Here is a 12,624-nt window from a genome sequence, read left to right as displayed (position 1 = left end):
CCTACAAGGTGGAGGAATGGCACACCATCACTTCACACTACTCTGTATGTAGCAGCCAACAATTGCTGTGTTTGGCACAGGTAATGGGATGTGGGTATGTTGATAGGCAGAGAAATGCTATTTGGTATTTACTGATGTTTCAAAACAGTGATTTGCTTACGCTACCCAAGTGACAAGTAGCTTTGATCACCAAGACTGAAATATAATAGCTACCTATAGTCTCAGTAAGGATCAGAAGCCTGTAGATGTAAAAGGTCTATCAGAAACTGGGGGCAATCTCGCATCCTGCCTGCAAAATGGGAAAGCTAAAATGCACTGAAGGTTTAGGGCACTCGCATTGTGGTAATGACCCCATACAAGTGGTTAATAGAGCTAAAATGGCAACATCTGTGTATTGGACAAAAAAGGAGCACAGAGCCAACTGAGCTTTTTGGATCTTGAGTGTTTATAGAGCTGGAAACTAGAAATGGGTCTCTACTTTATATTAAGGGAAACAAAGAGTGTCATTGAGCAGTTCTTCAGAGCAGGACTGTATTTGAAAGCTGCATAAATACCTTTTATTCCTTCAGTTACAATATCATTGCCACCTGATCACAGCTTGTGAACTTCAAGTTGAAGGAAAACATTCCAGTCTGTGAGATAAGAGTGACAGCTTGTTATCTCATTTAGGTACTCCATGGTACTACACAATTAAAGCAAGTCATATGGGAGGGGGTTCAAAAGGTTGGCTGTCAAACTTCAAACCCTCAAGTTAAAGTTGCTTTGTTTTGAAAGGATAGTTTGTATTTGAAGTCTACCCAATCAAAGGTTTCTGGGTTGTGTTTTACATCTGCAGTATTTCTTCCAAGAGGCTGCAGTACAAAGCTCACAGGAATTATTTTTTCTTTATATAGTTCTGCAGATAGGAGCCACAGAAAACAGTGGACCAGTCCACTAACTTGAAAGCACATGCATCACTTCTGCTCATTAAAAAAAGCTAATTGAGACGTTTCCAAGTTATTCTACAGTATCAGATTGAATTTAAACTTCCACAACATTCTGCTCTGGAAAGTTTTTCCTTCCGCACACTGCCTGCAAGTACTGCTTTGGAGGAGCACTAAACTAATTTCAGTAGTATACACAATTTAAGTGTAGATACTTCTCTCACTGCCTTTTCCAGACACTTATGTCTTATGTTTGTCCAAACTAAGCAAGAAAAGAGACCACTTAACTGGAGAAATGGATACTATGGATTGATTGGCCATTTACATGCACACTTCATCCCTTACAGTTGACTAAACTTCTATACTGGCCAATTTTTCACATCTAGAAGACAAGGTTGTTATGTTAGGTTGGGAAGCAAAACTCTAGCAGCTTTGGTGCTGGGGTTTTTTTTGTTTGTTGTGGTTTTGTTTCCCTCTTTCATAAACCTGCCAGCAGAGCAATCCTACACAGAACAGTCTTACTTTTTCCTCTCAGGCACGTGCAATCTGCTCTAGACAACCTATCCCTCCCCCTTAATGTTGCTAGATAAGCTTTCTTCAAACTGTGGCACTTTCTGTAGTGCCAGCTGTTTTGCTTTAGAGTGACCAGAGTGTCCTTCAGCTGAGCACTTGGCACACCTCCTGTCTTGGGCAAACTCACTCACTCTTTGCATCCAGGGCTCCTGAGACGGCAACTATCAGATATTGTCATGCACAGCTGCTTTAATAAACAGTGTGAGACATAAAATACCTGTACAATACACACTTGGGGAATAAGGATTTAATTTGCAGAAGTTTTACTTAGAGTGCCAAAATGCATGTTCACCGTTTCATAGAATCATCATAGATTCATAGATGATGATTCTGTGATGATTCTATGAGAAAGTGAACATGTATTTCGAGGTTCTAAATAAAACTGCAAATGAAACCCTTATTCCCCAAGCATGCACTCATTTAACAAAGCCCTTCTCTTTTCAGCAAGATTAGTCAGCTATTGAAAGTCCCTGTAAACAAGATATTGCTGAACTGAACATGCCCGAGGTGAATCAAGGTAGTAACTTGTGGAACAAATGAGCAGCCAGAGAGCGTCCACAGCTGAAGCATCCAGCGTCAGCTGAAAGCAGGCCTCTTTCTCACAATCCAGTGAGCAATTTGTGTATGCTCGTGGTATAAGTCCAATTTTTCTCCCTTTTTGGTAGTCAGCTGGCTCGTTAACTCACGTAGCAAAACTGCAGGATTCAACCTACGCTTTCCCATAAGATTGATTTCCCTGCAGGGCCTGTCTCAGGCTGGGCTGCGCTCCGCTGCCGCTCTCTTAACGCCTTTCCATTCCTGGTCAAAAACACACCACACCTTCCCCATGAGTCAACAGAGCCGGGCAGCATCTCCTGCCACAAGCTGGGAGGGGGGAGAGCCCTGCTCTGCTTCCGCAAAGGCGGTCCTCCCCGTCAGCATCGGGAGGGATGCTCGGAGACACACAAGCTCCGGCCCGGGTGGCATCATGGGGGAGATGGCAACGAGCTGCACATAAGCTTGGATTAACCAGACCAGGCAAGGTCATTTCTGGTGAAATATTCACAGGGACAAATTCTAATTGACCCAGATATTTCGTTAGCATACGCAAGACAGCTGGGAGTCTTTGCAACGCTCTCAAATGACACTGTTTGGCACGGTATCAGACTAAATGCCTTTTGCCTGTTGAGAGCACAAGCACATCATTTTACTTCAGCCTTATTCTGCTGTCCCTCAGTGCAATGTGTCAATTTCGAGAAAGTGCTGTATCCCAGAGAAGACTGTCAGGGTTCAGCTTTCCTACTCCTTTTCGATGACAAATTGATGTTGAAGTTTAATTTCCAGAGCATGAAAGTGATGGAGAGAATATATTTTGACACACAAGATGCATAAAGAATAATATAACTAAAGCTGTCTCAACTTTAACCAAGTGACATAATGTTACACTGGAAAATACACTATTTATAATCCCAGAAATTCCAGCTTCTAAGTAGAGATACAACCATTTCTTGTTTGAAATGTTGTGTTCTTTCCCCCTACTATTCCACACAGGAAAAGAGGATGCGTCAAGCCAGTGTAACAGTTTTCTGGCATTAAAAACTCAATAAATTCAAGAACACAAGTTGCTGCTTCTTTTACAGTCAATTTGTTAATTTGGAATAAAGCCACGTGTTTTGTCAGTCCACGTCCCAGGAGAGGTAGGCCTGTCTCTGCTTGACACCAATGGAAAGGCATCCGGTAGCACAGCGAGGGAATCCAACTCAAAGAGAGTTTTTATATTTGTATACACACAGGGAGCTATTTATTTGCCTGCTGTGGGGCTTAGCTGTGGGTGCATGCCATGGGGCGAGCTGGGGGTGAAACCCCTCTGTGGTCACCGTGACGCACAAGTGGACAACAGGAGACACCTTGTCAAAGTATTGGGCTTGTGCTGGGGCCTCGAACCAAAAGGCAAACCCAGAAAAAAGTGAAAATAAACTCTCCTGGAGGCAGCACAGTGCTTCTTCAACTTCAGAAGCCAAAAAATTAGAAAATTAGAAAATATAGGAGGGAAGGACCCTACTGCACAGGATACATCAGGCCTGGAAGGTATATATTATTAAAGTAAATATATTATTATATATAATAATAAAGTATTATTTTATATATATAATAAATATATACTGTTAAATCTCACCTACCAGATCTCTCTCCTGTTGGTAACTGCTTTTTTTTCCCTAACATGTATTTTTATGTTCTAATAAAATCAGCTTTGTGGGCTGGAAGCCTCTAACACCTCACTTATGCTCGTGTAATAGAAAAGAGGGGGTGGTTCCCCCATAAATCTCAGGCCAGCTCCAGGCCCCGCAGCAGCGCTCTGCAGGCACACAGGCTGGTACCCAGCTCCCATCGATTACTTCTGAGGGGGCTTCACCAGCACCTCCCAGGACCAGCCTGTACCCTTAGGGCTATGAGAAAGACAGAAATACCACTGAGTTTTAGCTCAGATGTTGCTCCGAGCAAAGCTTTTCCTGCAATTTCAAGTCTTAGAAGTGAGTTATCAAGGCAACATGAAAAAAAATACATGGATAGACACCAGACTGCACAGCAGGACATACAGGAAATGACCCTGTGCCACCAATCTTAGTGGATTTAAATGGATGCATTTAGTCTACTGCATAACATGCACATTTTATTCATGTTTTATTGTGTATCACTGAATTCAATAAAACATGTAATAAGAGAGGTCTTCACGGTCAAAGAGAGGAAGGCAGCACTTTGGATTTCTTGCAGTGGTGCCCAGTGAATGCTGTAACAAAGCAGCATCAACTCCTCTGTGCCACATTGTTTTAATGGACAGGACTGTACCAGTAGCTACGCGTTCCTTTCAAAGGAAGACGAGATATCACTGCCATCGGTCAGACAAACGGTTCTTGTTGGCCCTTTCCACAGCTACATAGTAAGTTCCCTGTTACTCCACAAGCCCATCGTAGGATTTCTCTATCTGGTTTTCTAACATGATCGCATGTTGCCTGTACTCCCCACATCCCAGCGAAGGATTATTGCTGCAGCAGAGATGATACATCATCCTAAAGTCGTATACAGGATGCTAATTACATCCTTTACCTAATGTGGCCTTCAAGTATCTCAAAAACATACTTCAAAACCATTGTCTCAGGCCAAGTGACATCTGACCAGAAGTTACATTTCTTTCTCAGTTTGTTATTTAGATTTTCATTTTATACTGTATCCTTTGCAACTCCCCTTCCAGCTTGCACAAAGGAGCTGCACTTCAGGCTTCTTCCTTCTGATGGAAATTGTTGGCTATATATATCATTGTCAGGTGGAAAAAAGCTGAAAAAACTCAAGTCTGTAAGACTTACTGTTTGAGCTCAGCAACTTGGTTTGACTTGAACTGAACTAGGGCAGCAAAAGCCATCTGAGTCTTTCCTCTGACAGCACTGCCCTGAGAAAAAAAAATATTTAAGGAAATCCAGTCATGCTAAAGAAACTGCAGTGCTTTTAGGATCTGTAAACCCCTTCTGATTTCAGGATTCTACGACCTAAATAAATGACAGCTGAACAGGAGAATCCATTGTGTTGTGATGATTCATAAATCCATAAGGCGCCCAGCTAAGCAGGGTCAGCTTGGGTCTTCTCAGAGGTACAGGTAAAACTGACCCAGGAATGTCAAGAAAAATATATTTCTGTCCTCATCTGAGAGTCAGAGACCTCACTTTCTTGGTAACAGTGGAAGAGATGATGGGAAACAGGGAGAGATGCTGAAGATTACACAGGGCCAACAAAGTTTAAAGGCTGGACCAAGACTTAAAAGCTGCCATTGTGACAGGGCTCCTTTCCTTCCATTTTGGCATCCCCATCCTCCTGGGAACCTCCCTCCACCCAAATATGCTGAAGATTTGTGCTTGAATCTTCTGATAGCAAAAGTATTGAAATGTGAGGGTACTACCAGAATACCACATCAGCGTAATCCAGCTGTCAGTGTCAGCCTGCACACACCACCTCAAAGAAATAAGTTACTAAGAGATTGTCGTTGGCCATCTGCTTCTTAATTACTCAGCTCACCATCAAGAAGTCCTCTTTGTGGACTTTCTGCATTTAGTACATACATGGCTCCAAAAATCAAATCAGAAGAGGAAGATGGCACCCTAAGACTTGTAGTTTGGCTACCCAAAAGTAGCCTTTTCAAGATTTATTTAAATTTATCAAATATAATAAGTAATCAGCCACAGGACAGTCGGCGTCCCTTGACTCATTTCTGTTGAATAGCAGGTTAGTGTAAGAATCACGCTGGATAAGTATTTTATTCCATAAATTATGCTTTTCAAGTCACAAAATGACAGAAGTCACTTCAATCCCCTTCAACCCCCTTAGAGGGGTGACCAAATTTACAAACACGTGTTAAGATACGCAGAGGTGTCAAAAAATAACTCTACCTAACCCAACTGAAAAAGCTCAAACTTTCTCCCTGATACAGAAAACCCATCTAAAAGTATTCAAAGAGCAGAGACATCTAAGATTCTCTTCCAGTCTAGACAGTATTTTCCTCTTCCTTCATCTCTCCCATTTACTGTACTAATACAACAGCAAATATTTTTTTAACTTTGGTCTATATCAGGGACTTAAAATAAATACAATGCACTTAAAAATACTTATGAACAATCTAACTGCAGCACGTCAACCTCCGGGAAGAATGGCAGGGGATAAAGCCAAGGGGACATCCCTTGCAGTAGATAGCTGTGCTGTCAAACAAGACTCCTCTCACCACAATCCAGCACTGCCACAATTTGGGGTTTTTTTACATATCAGTAAAAACACATGGTAAAAAGCAGAAATGACCACACTGTTCAAGTTAAGCATCCTGCAAGTTTAACATTGACAGCAAAAGCTCCAAAGAAAAACCACAGCATTATCAAGGTGGCAAATGTGTCTATTCAAATGCAGGATGCATTTATTTTCTCATGTCTACTAATCACACAAAGTTAAAATGCTCTGACAGCCTCTCCAACTTACATCATACCAATTTGCCCAAGAAGCCATCACTCAGCTCTTTGCCAGCTTCGTTAATTCACAGTTTTGCTTACAGTTTGAAAAAAAGAACCCATCAACACCACCAGTTTTTGTGGAAACCATTACTTTCGTTATTTTTGCAGCACACAGTAGTTATACTAGCCTACTCTGGAGAACAACTAGTAGACTAGTGATCCTCAAATACTTCCCATGTTTTGTGCGCAATGAATAACAAAAATATTAGTGACTTCTACTCGTTCTAAATTGAAGGCTCACAACAGAAAACTTACTATCCTTCTCCAATCTAGTTATGTACAGACAAAGTAATTGGAGGAAAAAGTTAACTTGTAAGACACTTGTCTCTGATTGCTTATTAAGTTTTCAAAGAAATCCAGACTTTCTCCCATTTTCCCAGTGGCCCGAAAGGAACGCCTAAAAAGGATTGGCAAGGTTCATTTCCCTCTTTCCAATTCCTGACAATTCTTCTTTAATCATCACACCAGCAATATGCCCAGCGCTAAGTAACCAGTGTAATAAGACAGGCATTTTTTTTATGCTGACCAGCATTTTTGATGCATCCATGCTACACACCCTACATTGTAGTGATTACTTTTTGATACAACACATTTGACTTCACCTGTTGATGATGAAAGATTCCACCCTGTCATCTTGTAAGCCAACAGACACTTGCCTACAGAATTGTTGTACCAACAAAACACCTTTACAGCACCTGATCTCATTGAGGGACATCCAGAGTTAGTCACAAGACCTCTACAGAGCAGAATAACTTATAAGCAATTATTTGCATGCATACATAAAGAAACTGATACAGCATAAACCAAAAATTATGGAAAGAATCCTGGGTGTATCAAAAACTCATGACTAAGTGACAGCAATTGCGCAATAAAGCATAGCATATCTTTTATTTGTATGCTTGAGAAATTAATATTGGTGTGACTTACAAACAACAGCACAATTACAACAACCACATTAACCTTAGTGTTGTGGACAGGTGGCGCAAATTAGCCCTCAAAGTCATCAGTCTTGAAAGCCTGACCACCCCATGACAAATAACAACCTCTCTAAACTCTAATAAGTTTGGGGATGTTTTGTTAAGGTTGTTTTTTCTCCATTTGAGTTAGTGCTACAGGAGTACAAAGCTACAGAGAACAAAACTCCAATTATAGATGGCAGAGAAAATACAGGTCTTTGAAATTACAGTAATACTCAGCTCTCTACCACAGAAATACCAGATGTAAAAGTGAACTAAAATAGCAAACCATACTTCTTGACTTACCTTACCCTGCTGGTTCAAAGATCTATTTTGAGGAGCATCCCCTCTATTGGAACTTTTATGAGGCCTTGACATATTTAAAAAAAAATAAAATAAAAGCTTGTTAAAGCTGCCAGTTATCATAGACTGGTAAAAAAGACCTTCCTCTAGAAAACTTCCTTTTATAAGCCTCACCATGGGTGTGGCTAAATGACTAGCTCCACCCTTCATCCCACCTAGAAACCCAGAGAGCCTATAAAAACCTTCTCTGGAGCAAGATAATAATTTTGTCAAATTGTCATGTGCTCTGTTTAAAAAAAGTAGGTAATTAGTTGATAGTTTTACAAACTAATGGGAAAAATGTAGATAAATAAAATCATCTCTAACATTTACAGTTCCTGAAATATGGTCTAACAACATCCAGTGGGTGAGGTTGGTTGGTTGGTTTTTAAAAGCCCTCCTATAACAACCTGAGGAGAGCCTATCAGCTTTCAGTGTTTATTAGGGATATATTATATGGAAAATCAACACATCTATGGACTTGCAGCAATTGCCACTTGCATCACCTCTTGATGAGCCTCCACCACCAGTGAAGGCTCTTGTTTTCATCACTTACATCATGAAGGTGATGCAAGATCAAAGCCCTTTGCATGCCTTGTTAAATCACACACATGCCAATAACAAACCAATAAATACTACAATCTGTTATTTTGTCCTCTAACTACTCTACATCTTATAAAAAAAAAAAAAGTCAACTTTCTTTTTTCTTGAGGCCTAATTGAAGAGGGTGGGAAGACAGAATAGGATGTTCCCACCAAGGCAATATTGCCTGCAGAGTTCTATGTTGCCTTGGTGTGTAATACAAACACATCTAGATGTCTGCACTCTTGTTTCTTACTCAAGTTTTTTTGCTATCCCAACTGATAGCTTTTGTATTTCAGAATGCAAGTATAAGGAACTATAAGCATAGCGCTCAAGGGTTTTTTTCACTGAATACTTGAGGTTATCCTGGCACTCCTGCAGCAGCTTGGGTGTGAAATCAGAGTTCTTGAGGTGTTTGGCAGGAGCTCAACTATGCTTCTATCATCTGGGTTTGCTTTCAAGGGAGTGATTAGGAAATTATGCTCTTGTTAACAAGATCTGTGCAAGTAATGGCTATTATGCCCAACATTTCCTGTATTTAAGCTGAAGTAATTGTTCCATCTTGATATGAAGAGTTGAGGTACTTTCTTGAGAATTAGTCATTTGGGCCAAATCCTAACTTTTAAAAGTATCACAAGAAGAACATTAATCCCTTTGCACAGTACTAGGCCATTTCTGTCTGAAAATGCTATCTGGCCTTTAATATATATATATCTCCATGTAACTTCTACCATAAAATTAGAATATAAGCTTAGCACTGCCTGTGCTCCTCTTCCTCCCCCCTCCTGGAGTGTCAGATGGAGGAAAATAGCCACCTTCATTGCAACAAGAAATTTTGCTTAATAAACTACAGCATTCACTTTTCATTGCTTCTGTACCTCCGCAGGCAAGATAAAACATCTTTTACTTTAAAAGCCAAATGTAAAGGACAGATATCTGTGTGCCTTGCTGTGGCTGAAGGTCTATAATCACACGCTCTACTGTACCTAAATGCAAAAATTCCGCAGCGTTCTCTAAGGGTAATAAAACCATTTCACCCTTTAAAGGAAGTCCGATGATTCTGGGGAAAAGATAACATCTTGACAGATTTCACAAATTAAACACAGCATGCAGAAATAAAGAAAGTAGTTCTTTTTAAATACAGGGTTGAGGTAAATGGAGAGAAACTCATTTTCTTTCCTGCTAGCGTGAGGTCCTCCAGCAGAGGTGCACGCCATGAGCAGGCTTCCTCTCTATCCACTTCTGCAACAACTGACAAAACAGGTCAGCTCTGTTGTCCTTGGCTGAGTTGTCACTTATTTTGGGCATAGTGGGGGAATCCACAGGTTTGGGTGAAAGGAGGAGGAATATCACAGGAGGTGGGTGAGACCAGCACCCAGGGTACGAGTACTGGCGTGTTGTGCTCGGTGCAGCCCACTCTGTTGTGATGCACCTCCCAGGCTGGGGCTTGGAACCACGCTCTGTTTGGAAATGCAGGACTCGGAAGATACCAGGTGTGATGCTTTAACTTTTAAAGGGTCTGTTGGTTTAGCTGGTTACCCCAATACTAAAAGACAAAATGGTGAAACTGAGTATGGTCTCATCTGCTGCAGCTAGCAAATAAAATCAAGAGAGCTCAGCGCCTGGGATTTGCTTCTAATAAATCCCACACATAGGAAAAAAATAAATACATCTTATTTTCTGAATATCACCAACACCTCTTACAGGCACAAGGGCCCACCTGCCCTGCCTGCCAGAAGTACCTCCTTACTGTCCTAGTGGCAAACACAGCATCACGCAGCTGTGAGAGCTGCAATCACGCTTCTTGCCATTATAACCAGGGGAAATTGCTAAAGCTTAGTTGAACAGATCACATTTTAGCAGCCGAGAGGAGGAGAGGTGAGTACAGGAGAGGTGAGTACAGGAGAGGTGAGTACGCAGCTGCCAACCAGGGGCTGGTGGGTCAGTCACAGAATCACAGAATTATCTAGTCTGGAAGAGACCCTCGGGATCATCGAGTCCAGCCATCCACCCTACTCTAAAGTTCTCCCCTACACCATGTCCCCCAACACCACATCTAACCGATTCTTAAACACAGCCAGGGATGGTGACTCAACCACCTCCCTGGGCAGCCTATTCCAATGCCCGACCACTCTCTCTGTGAAGAATTGTTTCCTAATGTCCAGACTGGTCCTTACTGAGGAGGCACTTAAAATCATAGAATCATCTAGGTTGGATGGGACCTTAAAGAGCATCTAGACCAACCATCAACCTATCTCTGACAAAAAAATAAATAAGAAATAAGCAATAAAAAAAAAATATCACTAAACCATATTCTTGAGGACCATGTCAACCTGCTCCAGCACCTCAATGTCTTTTTTGTGGTAAGGGGCCCAAAACTGGACACAGCACTCGAGGTGGGGCCTAACCAGTGCCAAGTACAGAGGGATGATCACCTCTCGGGTCCTACTCACCACGCTGTTCCTGATACAGGCCAGGATGCTGTTGGCCTTCTTGGCCACCTGGGCACACTGCTGGCTCATGTTCAGACGACAGTCGACCGACACCCCCAGGTCCTTTTCTGCCAGGCAGCTCTCCTGCCATTCTTCCCCAGGTTGGTGTGACCCAAGCGCAGGACCCGGCACTTGGCCTTATTGAACCTCATCCCGTTGGTCACAGCCCATCGACCCAGCCTGTCCAGATCCCTCTGCAGAGCCTCTCTACCCTCCAGCAGGTCGACACTGCCACCCAGCTTGGTGTCATCTGTGAACTTACTGAGGGAGCACTCGATCCCCTTCAGTCGCACCCGTCACAGGCAACAGGACAAGAGGAAATGGCCTCAAGTTGTGCCAGGGGAGGTTCAGGCTGGATATTAGGAAAAATTTTTTCACAAAAAGGGTTATCAGACATTGGAATAGGCTGCCCAGGGAGGTGGTTGAGGCACTATCCCTGGAGGTGTTCAAAAGACGGGTTGATGTAGTGCTGGGAGGTATGGTCTAGTGATGATGCTCCTTGTTTGTTGTGTGGGTGTCTATTTTTGTCAGTTAGGTTGACGGTTGGACAAGATGATCTTTAAGGTCCCTTCCAACCTAGAAGATTCTGTGATTCTGTGATTCTGTCCCTCTCGATGTCTCTCGGCTTTTCCCGGCCGTTCCCGGGCAGAGACGAGCCCGCGGGAGCAGGGGGGAAAGGGCCGCGGCCGCCCGCAGCCCCGCTGAGCGAGGCGCTCAGCAGCGCCCACAGGGAGTCTCTGTGGCGCAATCGGTTAGCGCGTTCGGCTGTTAACCGAAAGGTTGGTGGTTCGAGCCCACCCAGGGACGGGTCCCCATTTCCCTGCAGGGGGTTGGAAAGAGGTTATCTCGTTAAGGCTCTTTCCAACCCAAAACCGTGATCTTATGAAAAATCACAGACGTTATTCAGAAAAAGACAATGTGACAGAACTGTCTCCAATTTTGTGGTAAATTAAGATGCAGACAAGATGCAAAAGACATAAAACAGAAATAAAAGAACATGAAAAACCTCCTATAAGAGATTAGCTTGTATGAGAAAGCAAGAGGCACTCCTCTGATGGAAGCAGCAGCAATAAATTTTCAGCAGAGTTCTTTCCAGGCACAAAAACACCAACCCCCAAGCGGCTGGAGGGCCAGGCCTTTTGTTTTCTTGACAGAGTTTTTTGACATCATCTGGAATTATTTAATGTGCACTGCAGAAGCCTTCTGCGAGACAGCCAGCCTAGAGCTGCTGGTCAAAACTCCAGCAAATGCAGTTTTCCTCTGACACTCCCCAGGCTGTTTTCAGCCACACCTCACCACCCTCCCTTCCCCTACAGAAATGTATATTCCTAGCAAATTTCCTGTGTCTTCCTAACGAGGCATAAAGATGTTCCCGGCCAATTGCCAATGTCTAGTGTCTTGTATCTATAAATTTCCTGCTTTTTTTTTTTTTTTTTGGTAAATATTTATCATTATTATGATTGACACCAAAGCTCATGAGGGAGTGAAAGGGTTAATGGAGTTGAAGGAAGCCCAGTAGAACTGACTATAAAAAGTTCCTGCAATCAATAATGGTTGTGAACTTGAGCTGCAAGAAAAAGACGTAAAAGCAGAAAAAAAAATAAATTACCAGCTTTAAGGCTTTGTCTGTCTATGCTGCACACCTTATTTACGGCAGGGTTTGTAAACATCCAATTGTTTGATAATAACTAAACTATTTAGCTTTCCAGAAGACCTGCAGAGTAACTTGTTG

The 12,624-nt window shown here is 42.4% G+C and overlaps 1 protein-coding gene and 1 non-coding gene across 2 annotated transcripts in view; one reads left to right on the top strand and one right to left on the bottom strand.

Moving 5' to 3' along the window:
* The window catches only part of MAPRE2 (microtubule associated protein RP/EB family member 2), a 106,984-nt gene extending 99,183 nt beyond the window's left edge, over nt 1–7,801 (bottom strand). Inside the window, exon 1 of the mRNA XM_014936972.1 lies at nt 7,783–7,801. The gene's annotated coding sequence lies outside the window, so the exon portion shown is untranslated. The remainder of the gene's footprint in view (nt 1–7,782) is intronic.
* A 3,824-nt stretch (nt 7,802–11,625) lies between these two features.
* On the top strand, nt 11,626–11,699 carry TRNAN-GUU. The gene has a single exon. It is a non-coding gene; the product is annotated as a tRNA-Asn (tRNA).
* The last annotated feature ends 925 nt before the right edge of the window (nt 11,700–12,624 follow it).

The sequence above is a fragment of the Calidris pugnax genome, unplaced genomic scaffold (genome assembly GCF_001431845.1).
Source record: "Calidris pugnax isolate Ruff unplaced genomic scaffold, ASM143184v1 scaffold51, whole genome shotgun sequence".
Classification (NCBI taxonomy): domain Eukaryota; kingdom Metazoa; phylum Chordata; class Aves; order Charadriiformes; family Scolopacidae; genus Calidris; species Calidris pugnax.
Note: the sequence above shows the minus strand (reverse complement) of the source record. Positions and strands in the feature narration are given on the sequence as shown.